The 20,880-nt window shown below is 40.2% G+C and overlaps 1 protein-coding gene across 3 annotated transcripts in view; it reads left to right on the top strand.

Annotated features, from left to right (window-relative positions):
- LOC145458011 (mannan-binding lectin serine protease 2-like) overlaps window positions 1-20,880 on the top strand; it is a 250,177-nt gene that overhangs the window by 207,463 nt on the left and 21,834 nt on the right. The window lies entirely within an intron of this gene.

The raw sequence follows: 20,880 nt of genomic DNA, 5'->3' as shown, positions 1-20,880 counted from the left end.
ATTAGGATTACTAAATTCTTAAAAACGTGATGGAAATTGAGTTCAGTTTATATCATTGGTTCCCAACCTTTTTCGACTAATCGCCCCCTAATCAACCTCGACACAAATTTTCCCCCCATATACGGATCCGAAAAAGATGACATATAATCGGGAAAATCATTCATATGCAAAAATAAGCCGTCTTCACGTGCATTTTTTTTACCGTGTTAATTAAATATAGGCAGTGGCTACTCGTCCGTTACCGGACAAATAATTTCTCATGCTGTTCGTCCGGCACTGTGTGCTGTACCGTAACTGCGCGTTGGGACAGGTTGTCCAACACATGAGCATGCGGCACTTGGGCGTGTGGCTTTACAACCCATACCATTACCCTTATATATATCTTACAGGGTTGTAATGACTCGAGTCATGACTCGACTCTAGTCACGATTTTCTGATGACTCGACTTGACTTGAGTCATTTTCCCAAAATACGGCAGCGAGAAAACCTTGGCCGTGAAGGACTGCATTTATGCTGACCGAAAACTTCGTTATGCAAAATACATATAGGATTAATTGTCCATATAGGCACCTAAATGACTGGCGCCGAATGTTCCTGTCTTGGCAATTTGAACCTCACAAGACAAACACCACCCCGCAGGAAAAAATTATGTGCCATTGAAGAAATACCAATTTGAAATCGTGTGATCCTTCAGTTTAGTACGTTTGGGCAATTCTACATTTGATATAGCAGACAGGAGGTCACGAAATAACATCACGTAACGAAGTCATACCAAGGGGTCAGCCCGCCCGAAGATGTTCAATTAGTGTTTACGGGCTCTACAGTTTCAAAGGCACCTCACTCAGCCCTACCGGTAAATCTGATTTCGTGAGCAGAGAGGACAAGAAATTGATAGCAATATATATGCAATTCCCGATCATATTTCCCGATTCAGTAATGAATTATAGAAATTTCTCGCGCTTGGCGCGTTTAGACGAGAAAAGCTGACTCACTAAACGGACACCCAATGTAGCAGATAAGTAGCGGTAAACAGTGTATAACCAGTGAGGGTCTGGGGGCGAAGACCCCATAAGTTCGGTATATCACCATATAGAAGGACCAAGACCAACGTTTAGGGGGGGGTGACGAATTGCCGTTACGGCCCTGTAGATAATAGCAAAACGTATCCCTGTTTCTTAGACGGCTCAGTGCTTACATTGCGCAGTGCTCGCCTTTACCGATCCACTTGTATGATTTAAATCTAACGAATATCGTTTATGCAGATATATTTTCACGGGTTAGTAGATGGGTAGTGTATTGTACGATATCAATTTGTTTCAACTTCTTGAGGCTTCGTATTCGATCCTCTATTTCGGCTGATAAAATAACAGAATGTAGCATGTAGCTATACAGTTACTCACATATCTTATTAGCAGATCTACGTGTGCGTGCTCGATGCAATTCCTTTTTGTATGTATCTTCAACTTTATATTCGTTATTTGATTCTCGATAAATGGCCGATTAATCAGTCTTTCACACAACTAGCAAAATGTTATGACTTCATGAATCATCATCACCCATACTTCGAAAATTGAATTTTACTTGAATTGTGACTTGACTCGAGTCACCTTCGAAAATAGCTTGACTTGACGTGAGTCAAAATGTGCAATGACTCGAGATGACTCGTTACTCGAAGGTAGTGACTTGATCCCAACACTGTTGGCCACCCCGGTTGAAACGGATGTTTGGTGATACCTTGTTCGATATCGGAGGGGTGCATGTTCGTTATTTACTAATCTTGTGGAATGAGATTATGCGAACAGCACTATCGTTTCAACTTCGAGTAATCCACAATCACCGGTCGAACCTGCATTTTCATCTCTACACTAAATGACGCACTGGTTTGTGCTGGATTTGTATGGGCAAAGTGATGAATTTCAAAAATTGTTCAAAAACATTTTTTTTCCGAATCCTGGGGATTCAGTTATTAAATTGATAGCTTGCCTAAAAACGCTGCTCCCCAAATTCGACTCAATTCTTACCAGTAGAAGCCGACGCAATTAAACCTCATGAAATTGTTGAGCTGTCTACGAAAAGGATGCAAAACAAATTTGACGCAATTCCAGGCGGTAGAAGCTAAGTCATTTGAGTTTTTCATTAGTAATTCTGGGTTTACCTACCGCCAATGCTATTTTCGCAAATTTAGAACTTTCAACTGCAATAACTTCGCTTCTACTAGTTGGAATTGAGCAAAAATTGTTATGCATCATTCATTTAGGCAACTTAACAATTTTATGGAGTAGACAGTAAAATTTGAAAAATATATATTTTTTTATAATAATATCAATATTTTCAATTGGCTCTGCGTCGGCTTTTACTGGTTGTAATCGAGGCAAATTCGGTGTAGGCTACATCGTTTTTAGATAACCTAACAATCTAATCAGTGAATTCACGGAATCGGGAAAATAGGTTATTTTCGAAAACCCGGATTGTAGACTATTTACAGTCACTGGCGTAGCCCGCTGAAAGCGAAAAGACGCCTTTGCCCCTCTAAATTCATGACTTTTTCGCTGTGACGGGATCTTCATTCACTACGTCACAATGGGTCCGTGACCTGACATGTGATTGAAATTTTTTCGCAATTTTGATGTTATCCAGTGTCCACGTATATGTGTGTGTGTACAACTGTACAGTGTCAAGTATTTGCTTGTTGTATATAGAAAGCTTTCTCGTCAAATTTCATTTTCTGCGTTATTGCTTCCAACGATTTTAACACGAACCTAAATGCCAGATATAGCATGAATCTTCAACTTCAACATTGAACATATTGCTTGCATATAATTCATACGATTTGTGCCTTTTATTTTCATCAAGTAATTAATTGAAAATAGAAATTATTCACAAACTATACGCGATTCATGTCATCGCATCATGATGTCATCGCGTTCTTTCAGAGCTATTTCGCAGACGCAATACCACTGACTGAAAATGAAATGTTGATGGAATCTTTCCGTGCAATAGCCCCTCTGCTACTGACTACAGTCCATTGGAGACCCTATCATTGCGGGAGCACTGCTGTCATTATAGTAGGGTAACCATACGTCCTCCTTTGGGAGGATTTGTCCTCCATTTCAGGTTTTTGAAAATGCCCTCCTTTTGGCAATTCGTCCTTTTTTACAGCTTCTACGGCTACGATAATAGTCAGGTTCGACTCAAAATCGGCATAAATGAACGCTAAATAGGTAATACGAACGTTTGTGCGGGAGAATAAAAGTGACGAACTATTTTTTTTAGTCAACACAACAAATTTTCCAGCACAAATAGCAAAATCGTCTGTTTTCAGTCTTGATCAACTATAACTTTTCTGATTTGGTAAAAGTGTCCTCCCTTCCCAATTCCAAAATATGGTAACCCTACATTTTAGGCGATGCGACACACGTAGTATTACTAGGGCTGGGCAAAATGATTCGAGCACTCGAATCTGAATCGAGTATTAATTTCAATGATTCGAGTCGAGTAGTGAAAGATGATTTTTTCGAGTTCTGAAACTATACGCTTCTCATCACTGAAAGTTAATTTATCAACGAGAATTATAGCTTAGATACTAATTTTCACTGTTGCTGCCTTGAAACCTTAATTGGCGGTATCGTAGCATACGAAACATATAGTACAAAGCTACAAAGGTTACTTGACGTAGCACATTTACGAAGTCTTGATTATTCATCAACATTATCGCCAAGTGGAATGAAATCGGTATGGTCATAAAATACCAAAGTGTCTTTTATTGGATGGATAACATGCATTATATTCTTGTGTTGACATAAAAGGTATATATTTGATATTTTACGTATAACATTCTGTTATGACGTCATAATGAGTGATACTCGATTACTCGACTCGAAGCATGTTACGTGATTCAGAATCGAATCACTCGGGTACTCGATTTTGCCCAGCCCTAAGTATTGCCCTTTTACGGCCAAGGTTTTAATAGTAGGTTGGAAGATGCGTTGTTGCTCGATGATATCATAGAAGAATGCAGTTCGGACTTAGATAGAGTGCTACCAGCGTATTCGCACTTATGTGTAAAATCAGGACACGGGATTATCTTTGTATAACTACAAGCAGACGAGCTCACACGTTGTGACGCCTTGGTTTCTGCCCCGCAAACAAATCGATAATCTGCTGCAATATTTGCTGCCGAGCGCAGGTGTTCCGCTATACGACATACTTTCCCGAGAATACCGTACGAGATATCATAGGGGACGGACAATGCACTTATGGCGATCGGTTGTACTGGATTGCGACTTGTTTACGGTTGTTATAAAATCTGCGAAAGGGACTGCAGGCAATCTCGATACTCATCATCATCATTGGTTTATTAGCAAGAAAGATAGTATAGAAAAAGGAAGCGACAAGAAATAGGGCGGCATGTCATAGGAAGCGAGATCGATAGGTCAGTCGTGGTCCGGTAATCTTGAGGATGGACTGTATTTACTGTGCGAGGATGCCGACAATGGCTGAGTGGTGGTTATTACATTGTTTGAAACGCGGAACACTTATGCTAATCCTCAAATTAACTAAATTAAGTACGGAGCTACTAATCACAATCTTTAAATGTAGAGTAGTATATAAAGATGATAACAGCTACCGACTGAAAATAGTTTCATCCCCATTTAAATTAATGGGTCGAAAAGAGATCCTGATTGAAAGAAGATAGAGAGCGAACCACTAGATTCAAGTTCACCAAAAACTCAGTTATTCTGTTCTACAACAACCAAGGTTTCATCATTATAGATGATTTCAGTAACAAAATTTGATCTGTTGCTGTTGTACGCTCACCGTAATGTCCCTAACGAATGCCGAAATTTGATTAATTTATGAAAATGAGAAAATTCATACGGAAAAAAACTGACGACCGGCATATCATCACGAATCATATCTATGAGTTGAATGGGTCTCTTGATTTCCGTGGAGCCCCTGAAACTGGCTAGTGGCAAGTGTTCCGTGGAACACCGGTCAATAAATACTGGTTTAGAATATAGCTAGACCAGGGGTGGGCAAACTACGGCCCGCGGGCCGCATGCGGCCCGCAACACCGTTCTGTGCGGCCCGCGTGAGTCTAATGAAACTTATTGAAAATATTGATAAAATGCGTTCTAAAAATCGAAGTAATGCAGGGACTTGAGTTAAACTTTTTCCTAGTATATTTTACCATGATAATTCTAAGGCAGTGGTTCTCAAACTGTGGGGGCGCGCCCACCTTGGTGGCGTGAAAGCATCTGACGAGGGTGCGAAGCTGAGCTCAACTATAAAAAAAAATTCGCGCTCGGCGCGATTTACATTCAGTTCACGATTATTGCACTGTATATAGTCGGAATTTCAGATTTAAAAATATATTATCCACAGTCGTAACTTTCCATGCCACCAAACTATCCGTTGGGTTTTCTAGCATCCTGGATCCGTTTTGTGATATGACGATAAGGGGGGCGCCAAATCTTTCAACATCATAAGGGGGGCATGTCTTAAGATGTTTGAGGACCAATATTCTAAGGTAAAATACTTCCTATATTATTGTTTATGTTTAATTTGTGGCGCGACAGCCCGATTTCAAGGCCCACGCAGTTTGAAAGGTTTCAACTGCTAAACATCACATAAATCCTATAGGAGATTGACATAATTCGATTCACGAGTGTGATTTCAGATTGGCCACTCCAGTTTTAAATATTTCAGTGAATTGCTTATGAAGAAAAAACGATTAGCGCGTGTCTTAGGTAGATTTGTTTTCTGTATGCGTATAATTGGGGTATTCATATTGTATCTACACATTGTAGAAGCGTGTTTGAAGATGAGTATGATGCTGTTAGCATTGTGTGTCCTGAAACTGAACCAAAATTGGAATTAGTAAATCTATGAACAGATCGCTGCTCAGTGCTCACAGATTTAAATTTAAATCCTGTTCTAAGAATCGAGACAACCGACTTTCATCTCGAAAGTTTTGATAGATTGGTTATTCAGGTCGACCAGCCTATGAAGTCTCGCCACTATGTATTTGACGCGTGTACGATATCATCAAAAGCAATGTTTGGCACATATATTATCTCCCTGTCCTCACTATATAATCAAATACCAATATTCCAATTTGGTTTTTAATCCCAATTTTATTGAGTGCGGCCCGCGAATGGATTCAGATGTTGAATGCGGCCCGCGAGCTCAGAAGTTTGCCCACCCCTGAGCTATAGACCCTCGTACGCAAGGAATTGTGTCGTTGTTGTTGTTACAACTTAGATGAAATTGTCAATAATCAAAAGATTTGTGCGATAACAGTTCTTAATAACGTACTCTATCGGATCGTTTTACAGTATAGTCACGCCCATGTTATTCCCTGCTGCATAACTATATCTGATGCATGAGCTATTGTAGAATGTAATTCACAACATGCCAAATGGATTATTTTCACAATCACATTCTTTATTCCTGTGAGAATACACGAATAAATATCGAAGGTATCGCTAGATTCTGGTGTACAAGGTCGATTTGCAATAGTAAAATAAGTAGTGATGTTTGGTCATGCTTAGTTAAACTTAGTTTCACCGTTGCTGCTTGGCGAACAGTATGCCAATGTGCGTATTACACCTGACAAAGATTTGAAATCTTGTTCTCATCAAATGGCACATTTCGATCTCCACATCGAAGCAATAATTAGAAACCAACGGCTGTTGATATAAATCTTAAGCGAGTCGTCTTTTTGCCGTTACTCGTAACGGCAGCTTGCAATATCTGTATTAAGTGGATTATAGACAGACTTTGATGTTGACTTTATCTTATTCTCGTATGACCCTATACTAGAAACGTGCACCGATCGTTTTTTCGCTATTCTTGACAACACATTTGGATCTGCCGCCATAGGCACCCACTTATATACCATGTTAACGTGACTTTTAGCTAGAATCAGAACCGTAACAGCACTTCGCCTCCCCCAAACGTTGGTGTTGAGTCTCACATAGGGTAGGGTTACCATACGTCCTATGTTAAGAGGATTTGTTCTCTTTTTTGACTTTTTTGAAAGTGTCCTCCGAGCACGCCCAAATGTCTTCTTTTTTTGAGATTTTGTCCTCTTTTTTGAGAATTTTGTTTATATATAGGGTAAAATTGGAGCAAGATACAATTACAATAAATCATCACTGAAGTAACGCTCCGGCGGCTATTTCGGGAGCTGGGCCGGAAAGTTGACCTTCATTTTTATTTTTTTAGTCAACCAACGGATAATGTGAAAGAAAAACTGTAAAACTGAAAATTTTGAAAAAGTATCCTCTTTTCAGGTTTCCAAAATATGGTAGCCCTGACATAGGGTGATCAATCAAACTTGTGGCGGGTGGAGTACAGATAAAAATTGTGATTTCTTCACGGACGCATGATTTCCCTCTGTGAGTGCTCCTGGTGGCATTTGTATTATGGGGCGCAGATTAGAAGGACAGGACTAATCGTCGCGCCTATATACAGCGTGGCTATGGACTGGACAATGGACACATGCAAAAAGATTTCACCAATGTCTTTGTTTGGTAGCACACTTTGTGAGGTCACATGTTGGCCGGAACTGCATATGTCTTGGTGTGTCGTGGCGCTGTAATAGCCGGCACCGAAATGCCTATTTTTCCTTGACAGAGGTATGTGCATTCCAAAATCATGACATCTAGCTACACGTTAAATTGATAAGAGAAATTTCAAATTCATTGTACCTCTCGAAAATACTCTATAATTTATGTAAATTTACGAAATAATTTAGTGACTCCTTCGAACTCGCTCCCCGCCCAATTGGAGGTTTGGGGTACGGCAGTTACGGCCCTGGTGCGAGAAATCATCAGCTATGAAGTTGAGCAATCGGTATATTATGACGTAACAAGCATAATGACTTTATATTTAAAAAGATATTAAGTTGTTCTCTCATGAGGCATTCTGATCGCAATCGTTATATTGTCTTCCAATATGTTTTCAAAGTTACGTTCTAAGAAGCAAAAGTAAATGTAATCGTGAGTAATCATGATGATTACTTTTCCAATGTAATCGTATAATCGTAATCGACTACTTCCTTGATTTTGCTGTAATCGCAATCGTGTGATTCAGAAGTAAGCGTAATCGCAATCGATTACATTCACGAAGTAATCACCCCATGTTTGATTCTAATATACAAAGTTGATTTGCAGTTCTTCGCAGTTATCTCCATAATTTTGTTACCGTGGGCGGGACAACGTGTGATGTGCCGCCGTCCGCCGAATAGGAGGATGGAGAAACATTATTACTAATTTAAAAGCTCCAGCGTACACTCAACATCAACTCATACACCGTAATCGAATATTAAATGATTAATATTGCTATCAATTTCTTGTCCTCTACACTCAGTTGCTCACGTAATCAGGTAATCAGGCTGAGTCAGGTGTTGTCTTGGAAAATGTAGAGCCCGCAAATAATAATTAAACATCTTCGGGCAGGTGGACCCGTTGGTATGACTTCGTTACATGATGTTATTTCGTGACCTCCTGTCTGCTATATCAAAAATATACAATCGCCGAAACGTACTGAACTAAAAGATCTCACGATTTCAAATTGGTATTTCTTCACTGGCATATAATTTTTCCCTGCGGGGTGGTATTTGTCTTGTGAGGTTCAGATTGTCCAGACAGGAACATTTAGGTGCCTGTCATTTAGGCGCCTATGGACTATTAAACCCACATGCATTTTGTATATATAACGAAGTTTTCGGTCAGCATAAGGGCAGTCCTTTTCGGCCAAGGTTTTCTCGCTGCCGATCGTTCTGGCACACTTCTTGCAGTCGCATGTTACATGGCCTAAAACTTTATACGTCTTGGTGCGTCGCGGCGAGGTAATGGCCGACGCTGATATGCCCATTTCTATAAATCTTGCGTATTTGTCTTGTGGGAAGAGTACCCAATATTCAAGATACTTGGCAACTTGAAATCGCGCGCAGCGCGAAAATTTTTTGATAAAGTTGCATAAATTTTCAAAAAATACTCTATAATTTATGCTAATTCATGAAATTATTTTGGGCCCCCTTCGAGCTCGGGCCCCCCCAATTGGGGGGTTTGTGGTGCGGCAGTTACGGCCCTGGATATAGGACGTGTCACTATGTGATGGCAGAGTCAAGCCATATCCGAACGCGCCATTTTGAAATCGGTGCAGTCAAATGACCATTTTCTCGATGCGTCAATAGCGGATTATCTGCAGACGTACGGGGATTGGTGTTATGTATATTTGAAACACGCGTGCACTTTTTCTGAGAAGCTTGTATAGGCCTTATTGAGTTACACATTGGCTGTAAAAATGATGGGATACCGGTCAGAACGTTTACGTCAACTTGCGCGTTCGTAGCAGTTCATTTTCTGTAATGTGAGTATATCGGAGAGATAATAATAACAATCGGTGTCATATTCACTAAGTATGTTAATACTATACAAAATATTATGATATACAAACAGGAATCGAACGCTAGACTGCATAGTATCAGCATCAGTTGTATTAAGAATTTCGTCAATTCAAAACACCACAAAGACTGCGATACAATGAAAAGATAGGAAGGTGTCAAACCGACTAGGAGTAGTCTTTGAAATCAGACACCCAGCTGGGCCTAGCCGATGTAAAGAGGAGGAGGCATGCACACTGTCATGAAGATAATCCAAAGTCAAAGTCAAAAGTCAAAGAAGATAATCCAAATGGATAAGCGACAAAACGAGGTGGCCTTTGACTGAAGGCGAGATCGATATGGCAGGTCGTGGTCGGGTAAGCTCGAGGGCTGACTAGCATTTATTTAGTTGGAATTGCTTGTATTTCAACTTGAATGTGGACATGCTCGGCGACTGTCGGATAGCCGGCGAGATACTGTTCCACAAATTAGGATATAAGCGATACTCAACTACTTTAAGAAAATTTTAAAATCTGTTTAGGTTCGTAAAAAAAACATGAAATAGTACACACTCATACAAATGTAATACGGTATAGCTATATACAAAATCCGGTAAAAGGAATTAACAAGAGCAATAAGCGAAGTGTACCTATTGGTCTGTTGGTCACAGCTAGTGGCAGAAGCGGCGTTACTGGCACTTTGATTTTGCAAATCAACAATAATAGATTTGGTTTAGTTGAAATATCAATTAGGCACTGACTGAGACAGAAAAGGTTCGGATTCAGCACTGAAAAGGTCCGCATTCGAACTTCGGTCCGCCAGTTGAGTAGCAAGGCGTTCAGTTTTTACCTTGCGGTTATAACCAATCATGTACAAATTGTATCTGTATGTATATGATATATAGGCTACATGTAATCGATTACAAGACATTTATACCTGAACTTTTGCAAGTTTAAAATTATACACGAGTAAATAAAGTTATATCAGGTATGTTAACTAAATTAAAGAAAGCAGGAGATCGTAGAACAGAATACTCCGTCACGTATAGTGAGCATATCAATTAAAGTCACAATACCAGGTTATAACGCACTTCCCATATAGGCCGAGGTAGATGTTCGATTGAGAGACCGTACTGGCGTACTTGATCGTTTCGTCATCCTTCGATCACCATTACATGGTTCTCCCTATTTTTGACCACGCGGACCGGTGAAACTTCAGAGCAAATGTTGTGAACATTCAGTAATCAAAATTAACCCTAAATATAATTACGACAAATGTATGCAACTGAAATGTAACTGCGACAAATGTATGCAACTGAAATGTAATTACGACAAATGTATGCAACTGAAATGTAATATAGGAAACTACATTTGATGCTGCCATTTTGATATTAGACCGTGGTTCCATTAAAATTTTTACAAAGGGAGCTGGCGAAGTTCTGCTGAAGACCACTAACTTGATTGTGACTGTTCGGTATAGTTTGAAAGCTATTTGAAACATGTCCAACAAAGCTGTTTGCTGTAGCTAGTGTAACATCTGCTATACTGCCGCTTAATTGCACTGTTGGAATTTAACGAAATTTTATTTCTCTTATTAATGGACAAGCATCCAACATCTTGCATTTTGGAATTGAGATACAAGATTCTAATATATTTGGCGGAACGGCAGAAAACTTGCCACGGACCAGTGGTTGAGAAACGATGCATTGCATAACATTGTATCTATGTGTATCGCATTGTAGGATATATTGATTGCTTAAGCGTATAAAAATGATAATGTATATCAGGGATTTCCAAGCTTTTATGGCCCCACCTCTCAGTTTGGCGTGCTGATTACTAAAAAATGGTCATCCGATTCGCCCAAACCTACGCTCACGGCCTAAGTGTGAAGTTGGCGACTATGTCATCATCATCATCATCATCATCATGGGTTTATTAGCAATTTTATCAGTTCAATACGCCACAAAATGCGATACAATGAAAAGATAGGAAGATGTCGAAGCGACTTGGAGTAGTCTATGTGCGAAGTAACAGCTATTATGAACTCTTCAATAGGGATGGTGCGAACGTGAGGTTCGCGTTCGCGTTCGCGTTCTGCATGTTAAACTCGGAAATTTGCAGGTTCGAGTAGTAGGTTCTGCACTATGAACCTTTATCCCCCAGCCTACTACAATTTTTCACGATATTATAACATTTTTGGTTTAAATTATTTGCATTTCAACTTCGAACCAATCTCCGCAGGAAGCTGGCGGCGCGAAAACAAATTCAGCACTAAACGAGCTTAATATTGCACCTTGCCAATTTCAAAAATTATTTTTTGCTTTGTTAGAAAATTTTTCTCGTGATATTCAGCTTTCCGTTCGTGCATATTTAGTGACTCTCTGCAGTGAGCTTTGCCCGCAATCACACAATAGCAAGAACGAAATACAATATACAAGTAGGTATTCAGCGAATTTTGCTCAAGAATGAATGCATTGTGCGGTCTAGCTTAGGCTGTCGAGGCGTAAGGTTATGTGAATCCGTTGTACGTTTTTGCTGATCTTGATCATCGAGATATGTTGTACTGTTTCGTGAGGCAGGTAAATCCGCCTGAACGCGCAAAGCGCGAAAATTTTCTATAATTCATGATTGAATCGGCGAATATGATCGGGAATTGCATATATATTGCTATCAATTATTATCCTCTCTTTGCTCACGTAATCGGATTTACCGGTAGAGCTGAGCGAGGTGTCTTGTAAAATGTAGGGACCGTAAATAATAATTAAACAGCTTCGGGTGGATCCGTTGGTATAATGACTTGATTACTCGATGCTATTTCCTGACCACCTGTCTGCTATATCAAAAGATATTTAAATCACCTAATCGTACTAAACTAAAAGACAAACACGATTTCAAATTGGTATTTCTTCACTGGCATATAATTTTTCCTGGTGGGTTCATATTGACGCGTGGCGCGGCAATGGCCGAAATGCCAACTTCCATAAATCATGCGTATTTTTTCTTGGGTAGGGTACCCAATAAATAATCAAGATATTTGGCAGCATGAAATCACACGCAGCGGGAAAGATATTTGAAAAAGTTGAATAAATGTCGAAAAATTACTCGATAATTTATGCCAATTCACGATATAATTTTGGGTCACTTCGAGCTCGCCCCCCTCCCAATTGGGGGGCTTGGGGTGAGGCAGTTAGGTCCTGCTCCAAACTATAACCGAGTCTGCAGAACGTAACTGCTAATAGCTGCGATACGCAAAACCTGATGCGCTCTGAGAGTGAAACACGGCTAGCACAAGAGGTTCTCAATCACGGGAGGCATGTAAAGTAAGGGAGAGAGTAATCTGTATACCATAAAAGTCCTGTCCCTGTTTGTTTGTCTACCGTCCGTTCTGAATATATAATCTCGAATAAATCACTATTGTAATCATTGAGTGACAACGTTGAATCCTGGTAGGCTACTGTGTTCGATAGCATCACCAAGTGTATATCACCCATATCGGATTATCGGTATGGAATACTAGAATTCGTGTAAAATCACTGGGTGCAGACAGATCGGCAATGACAAATCGACCAAAGTCATTCAAGCGCGAGCGGCGTCTTTCGCCAGTAGTATAGGTAAAAGGTATTGGCATGGTAAACAGATTTGTTCATATATAATAATTTGTGGGATTTCCCCAGTTCTGCAGTGTCTGCAACCATAGTGTTCTATATTGTGTGGACACAAGCAAATCTCACGGCTTAGTGAAATTGGTCTACGTCACACTTTCCATTTATCTAAAGGCAATTTGACGGTAATTTTTCACCGGCTTGCCGAGCATCAAATTTGGTAAAAACGGGTATCAATAGGGATGGTGTGAACGTGAGGTTCACGTTCGCGTTCTGTGTGTGAACCTCGAAAATTTAGAGGTTCACGTTCACAAACGAACCTTGGTAGGTTCTGCACAGTGAACCTTTTTCATATATTACAATTTTCACTTCATTATAACATCTTTGGTTGAAATGTATTGCATTTCAGCTGCGGGCCCCTCTATGCATGGCGCTGGCAGCACAAAATCATCAAAACTAAACGAGTATGCACCTTGACAATCTCAAGAATTTTATCTGCTTTGTTACGAAAGTTTGCTCGAAATATCCAGCTTTCCGTCTGTGAATATTTAATGACTCTCTGCTGTGAGCTTGACCCGCAATCACACAACATCAAGAGCGAAATACACTACATGTAAGTAGGTAAGTCAGCGAATGATGCTTATCCAACCAATCAATGAAATTGATATCGTTGTCTTACGTAAAAAAATATAGCAGGCGTACGGGGTCCATTTTCATTTCATATGTTTATTGTATCATAAAAACCAAATCCGTGCGATTATTGGGTGATGGGTACTGCTGTATAACTTGTTGAAAGGGTAATATCGGTAGCAACTACAGAGACCCGTTTTAAACTCAGCTCAATGTCAACGTAGCAATACTCAGACGCCGAATACATTGTCCAGTCTGGCCTAAGCTTATATTTCCTTGCAAGCCCTCGCTGAAATTGTTGACAAAGCGACGGAAGATATTGATTTTATGAGATTGTTATGTCATTTGATTGCCCCAGTTGATACATTTGGCGGCGGTACTTCACCATTGGGGCATTATGTGGCCCGAGTCGTCGCTAGGTATCGTGTACATAAACAATATGTACACTAATATAGGCTATCACTTCACTGAAATGTGGGGTTGGAATTACCGATATGGCGTCGCGTGACGTCATAAGGTTCACGTTCGCGTTCACACAGAACCCTTCAAAAAGGTTCGCGTTCGCACGAACCTGAACCTTTCAGAGGTTCACACCATCCCTAGACTATCAATCGAAAGCTGTCGCTGTACTGATTGCGAAAATATAAATTTTATTTCGCTCATAGCCCTGGAACTCCCACAGTCAGCCTCGAATGAATTTTTCAATGAAGAGTGGCATAGTGACGAAACAATGCTGTCTGGCGAAACGAGAGCGTAGCTCAGGAGCAAATGAGTGGCTGCACGGTGAGAGTGAGTGCGCTTGCGTCTTATATTCTCTGCATTACTTTTCATTCAGTGTGCATGCCTCTTATTTACTTCGCCTAGGCTAAGGTGGGTGTCTGATCTTAATGGCTACTCCAAGTTGTTTCGACACCTTCCTATCTTTTCATTGTATCGCAGTCTTGTGATGTTTTGAAACGATGAAAATATTAATAAACCTGATTGATTGATCAAGGTAACCAAGATCATGGATATTTCGATGAAATGTATTTTATGTTGAATGCATGACTGGTTACAAGTAAATTATAAACAATATGATCTCGTTCCATGTTCAGTAGGTTGCAGATTCGCTAACTGGGAAACTGACACGATATCACTTTTAATCTTTCGGGAAAGTCGTAAAAGTGATGCAACCATAACCCAACACTATACTTTCCACTTCTTAAAGTCGAAATTGTTAGTAGAAATAGTTTTGCCTGAAGAAGTCTTCTAGTGGAGGTAGCCCAAAAACATGATCACTTCAGTCGGCTAAGTATTGAAACCTGCATGAGTACTCAGGAAAAGTAGGAGTATTTCATTACTGAACTGTCTGCAAAAATGCCAGCTATTGTAATCCAAGTCAGCACACGGTGCAGACATGCTAATACATAAAACAAATTAGAAGGAGAATCACCAAATAAGCAGCTGCAAGCCCATATCTGATTGACTAGTCCATATCAGTGATGAGCACCGGAGCGGAGTCGGAGTGGATTCGGAGCGGAGTTTTGCCAATTTCGTGATACCCGGAGTGGAGTCGGAGTTTACAACAGATATTTTTCCGGAGTTTTACGGAGTATTGTGAGTTTTGCCCCCGATATCTTTCGATAGCTTTGACCAGAAGATACTATTGATTACAAACCAAAACACAGACAGTTGACACCTTGTAAAGTTGTAATATGACCGGTATCATGCAAAAATGATTGACAAGTGCATAAAAATCAGCCATCTGCACTGCAATTGGGGACTGGAGAGTAACCTAGTGATCTAGCAAGGCATTTCCGCTGAGCAGTGTCTGTAGTTCACAAACTTGAAGACACCCAATATCGTTCGCAGCGCATCATTTTCTCCCTGCAATGAGATGCAGTCTTTGAATCCACTGCTGAATGTCCTCCAGAATCTTCCACGTTGCTGTCATTGCAGTCTTCTATAGTCACATCATATTCCTCCTTGCGTATTTGTTTCGTGACTAATTTTCATGCTACCCCAGTAATTGTGCGAAACATTTACAATCAGCAACATACAGCGGGGCTTCCTTTTGGTACAGCCTTTGGCTACCCTGATTCTTCCAGCAAGTTGATGATCATAACGGAATATATCCCATTATCCTGATGACATTCAATATAGTAATAGGTCCATTTTGTGAAAGTGTATTCCCAACGTTGGTATCAGTTGAAACAAGATAATATCCGATACCACTTTTGTGATAACTTTTCGCAACTTTCATCGTACTTGCAATTTGCAGTGGGAGATATCGATAATAAGTCTTACATCAATATTACCTTTATATTTGTGAGAAATATACATACAACAAGCAAGTATCTGGATGGAAACAATAATAACTTATGCAATGTGGTACATGATTTATTGACATTGCGACGAATTTTCGCTAGTAAGATCCGCTCAGAGGCATACCAGCATCTAAGCCCGCTTTAAAGATTTCAACAATACATAAATCACTAAGGTAAGCTGATCTTACCCTGTAAAAACAGAATATTCCGAATTTCTGAACAGCCACACTAAATAACTACAACCGTCTGCTTTGCTCTGCTCGCATCAACTCAACTACGCTTCCTTCAATATTGATTGACGTAGTCAGTCATCCAGAACTCTTCTGAATTTTCGTCATGTAATGTTTGGTTTGATTGAGAAATGACTTTGATGTGATATGAAAAATCAGCACCGCAATCAAGTTTCTGCTGCTGGTCTGTCTCAGACTCCAAATTCCAGATATCATGTATCAGCTTCAAAATTGGAAGTCACTAGTCATTTAGTCAACTTCAAGTCAGTGATGCATCATGTATGTTTAGTGCAGTGCAGTTCCATCAACTGTTTCATGGCGATGCGGAACTTAATTTACTGAAACCTGTGATGTGATCGTCGATTTCAGTGGTGTTAGTGGTAGTTAGTTCGAACTGACTGGTCTTCCTTCGTCGTTTTAATATAATGGCTGAAGCACCGTCGACGTCAAGTGGGTTACTCACCAGAGATGAGCGGATTTGAAATTTCTATGTCCTAATCCAATCCAAATCCGAACCTTCAAATCCAAATCCAAATCCTAATCCATAACTTTTTCATATTCAAGTCCATGTCCAATCTTAATCCGATTCCAACTGGAAATTCAGAAAAAATACTAATTTATGCAATGGAGGGATTCGAAAATTTTCTTTCACAACCAACGATTCACTTGATTCAAGATAACTTAGTAACCATAAGTACCTTAATAACTGATCTTAATAAAGTTTGTCGCCATTCGCCACACGACATTTCAATCACCCAGAAAATCGGTCAATCCAATCCAAATCCTAATCCGTTCCGAAAAAAATGTGTAATCCAAATCCAATCCAAATCCGACAAAATTTCACAAATCCTGTTTTTTCAAAACCTAATCCTAATCCATGCTCATCTCTGTTACTCACTAAGACGCAGAAAAAGAGTGACGTGTGGAAGGATTTCACTCTAATGTTGCATGATAATAACGGCCAGTATACTGGGTTTGCGAGATGTCAAAATTGCAATGTTCAGCTAAAGCATCACAAGTTGACAAGTGGTACGTCGCATCTTCGAAGACATATCGAAGCTTGTAAGAAGAATTGATCGCAGTTGAAATGCAAGTAAGCGAGTAATCAAAGGAGAAGGTGATCATGGGGAACACTGATCGCCGGGTGGAGAACAGTGGCGTATCCAGGGGGGTTTTAGGGGGTCGGAACCCCCCCCTTTTCAAAATCCTAAAAATTCATGTTAAATATAGCCTCTAATATTTGCTAATTTATTAGTTCAACATATTCATTTTTACGTATGAGAAGGCGAATATGGCGTCTTAATGTTATTTAAGGGGACTAAAACCCCTACAAAATATTGGAATTATGCGCCGAATTAGTCGAAAGGATAAAATAGGTCGTTATATTTCGCTAATTGCGTACGAATTCTGCGCTTGTTCAGCTACATTTCAGCTGTGGCAGATGCTGACGTTCACAACTTTCTTCCCTCGATTTCTCTCTCGCCTTGCTAAAATGAGAGACGCATTTTAGGAAAATCTAATCTAATTGGCCGACGCGATACCGCCGATACGTAATTGCAAAGACAAAGTTGTCGGCAATGAACATCGCCCGCGAATTCGCTACACCTGCTCGCCTTGAAATCCTAATTAAGAATTGCACGGCGTGTTGATTGATCAGCGAGACGCAGACACGGCGGCACCGGTACGACAATGTTGTTCTCAAATCCACATTGTCTTCGCGATTATCGGCGAGAAATGCCCTACGATTGACATTCACATTTCAAAATACAAGCATAGCAATCCACGTTCTCGATTGTTAGGTGGCTTGCTGTCGTCCAAATACAGGCCTATGTTGCCGCTGAACGGGAGAATTGAGTAGGCCTATTAGTAAAGTTAACGTAATGATATCGGCTGACAAGGTCCTCTGTCGCTCAAGTTATTATCCCAGTGTGTACTCTGTATTAATAGAGCGACTTGCGTGCCTGCAATTAAGGGCTAATTATCTTCGCGCGTACTACACGCTCAACCGTGCGGCTAGTAAAGCCATCGAAATGCACACATTCGTGTGCAGCTGTACACTCCACACCTCTCTGTGGCGATCGCGATCGCCCTCGTGTATGCTACCGCACTATTCCGCGCTTGTTCGTCCGCTGCGATACTACCGGCTGTGCGCATAATATAGTCAAAACCTAACAAAATCGTGCATCTCTGGTCGGAACTAGGCGCTTGGAGACCGGCGGCGTTAGTCGGCTCATGACTAAATGTGAGCATTTACGAATTTCGTTCAATCATAACGTAAAAACACGAAATTTCAGGCATTGTCTGTATCGAATTCGTACATCTCCCACTCACCGCAAATCTCTTTTAATTATTGAACTATAATATATCGTAAATATTCGCCTTGGCGTGTAGACGAGTGATCGTAATTATGACGTCATAATAGGTGATTTCACTAAAAAAAAAAACCCTTTTTCGCGCTCTGGATACGCGCCTGGTGGAGAACACCGAAGAAGTGCCGGTTTGCCGTGGTGTTGTGCAGAAGACGTTTTGCCATCCAGATTTACGGTGAAACGTAAGTTCGATGAGGAGGCTTCATCTTTGAAGCAGAAGCTGTCAGAGGAACTAAGAGTTGCTTTTAAGTGTTATGGGCTGGCTGGCATCACCACAGATATGTGGACCGATCTAAAGGGTCGCAGTTCTATTAGGTTGACTGTCCATTTTTTTTGGAGAGAACTTGACTCTCAGAAGTAATGTTGCGACTGTTCGGCAATTCACGGATACTAAAAAAACTGGTATGAATATCAGACAGGCTATCGAAAACATCGATTGGGATTCTTCGACAATGGTCTGAATATATTTCGGGGACTGGACAAGATTCTCCGGGTTATCTCGGATTCTGGGATTGAGATCCCCGGAGTCGGAGGGACTTTGCCTCAGAGACCAAAGTTGTCGGAGGGACTCGGAGTCTCGAAAAGCAGACTCCGCTCATCACTGGTCCATATGGGAACCTTTCAACTACATGCGCATGACCTATCTTTCATTTGGTTTCATTCCTTCAGCGGTGCTCAGACTAATCATAGCGACATCGTTGTCATTATTCTTTGGCAATACGCACGTTAATAGGGTTCTGGTTTAAATCACGCTGATTTAAATCAACGTGATTTAAATCATGTTTTTTCGTGGATTTTTTATTTAATTACACCATTTTGATTTTATTGATTTTTTTTTTCAAATTTACGGACGAGAAGCGTGAATGTGGTTTATTATCGGACAATCATGTGCATTTTATTTAAACCGAAGGTAGCATCTCGTCACCGGCACCGGTAAAGTTCAGCTATGTGACAGACAGACGGGAAAAGAGCCAATAGCGATCCCAATCAATATGTTAGCGTTTTGCTGTGGATACTATAGTTAGATAGCTGTCTGCGACATGCTGCTGCTATTTCCGATGAGGCACTGGTGGGATACCGTAAACGAATCGCAATCCGGAGTCTCTATATCGTCTTCGAAATATTCCCTCATCTCTGATCCAGTCTGCTGGCAGGAACCACTCCATCGATCAACATGAAGATGCAACTATTATGGATGTTCCGATTTGACTGAACATGTTTCCTCGCAACTAGAACAGAGCAGTAATCATTCTGGCGACCCATCATTATCACATAGGTTAAACGTTTTCAGCTATCACCACCACATAGGTTGAACGTGTTCAGCTATCTGGATGATGATTCACAAACCCACATTATTAAAGTTTAAGCGTTATATCCTTCATCCCCTTGATTGACATGGTCGTCATTCATATCATTTTCTTTTGTTCGTGATGTTGATATTATGAGTAAATAAACCAAAAAATATCATGATTTGAATTATTTTATTGATTAAAATCGATTTTAATCAAGGGAAAAATAATTTTAACCAGAACCCTACACGTTAGCGCCGCTCGCAATTTCTCTGACGAAATGAGTGATTTGTTGGGTTACCTGGAAAATAATGCTGGACACCAAAGTCCGTTCAATTCCAAGCAGTAGAATCAGAGCAATTCCAATTGGATATATCAGCCGCTCTATGAAATAATCGTGTGTATATGGTGGCATATTTCGTCACTTCGCCACAATCAAAATTAGTTTTCCCAGCTTGCCTTAAGGGAGAGTGGTACTTTTTTTCACGCGATTTCCTCTAGATACGGGCATATGATAGAGTTTGACATTGACGTTGACATTGCCTATTGATAAACTAAGAGTGCGATGCTGGTTAGCCGGAAATTCGTCAACTTCATTGGAATATCCTCACTGAAACGATGGCGATATAGCGTTTGCAAATAATATACTTAAACCACTTAAATCGATGACTACAGAGAGGAAATTAAGTGACCAGCTGGTAAAAGACAGGAAATATATTTCTAAATTAATAGTCAAGATTAGGGTTGCATTTGAAACAAATGGTGTTTTAGAAAGAATTGTTAAAAACATGTTTTGAACAGTGTTTTAAAACATTGCTATTTTAAAAAGAACAAAATTATGTTTTTTTTTTAAACGTTGTATAATTATTCCATCCTTGTGTAAATACTATGGAAGAAACATCTAGTGTCAGCCTACGGACGATTTCCACCCAATATAGTCAACGCACACGATATGGAATAGTTGGAGCCCTCGAAATCATCGTCATTTCAACAGTTATTGCACGAAGTTTTAGAAATTACATCATTATGGTACGAAATGGACCGTTAATATGCTGGATTAC

Source organism: Botryllus schlosseri, chromosome 15 (assembly GCF_051294905.1).
Source record: "Botryllus schlosseri isolate E-star chromosome 15, Bs_hap1, whole genome shotgun sequence".
NCBI lineage: Eukaryota > Metazoa > Chordata > Ascidiacea > Stolidobranchia > Styelidae > Botryllus > Botryllus schlosseri.
This window is presented reverse-complemented; position numbering and strand designations above follow the sequence as displayed.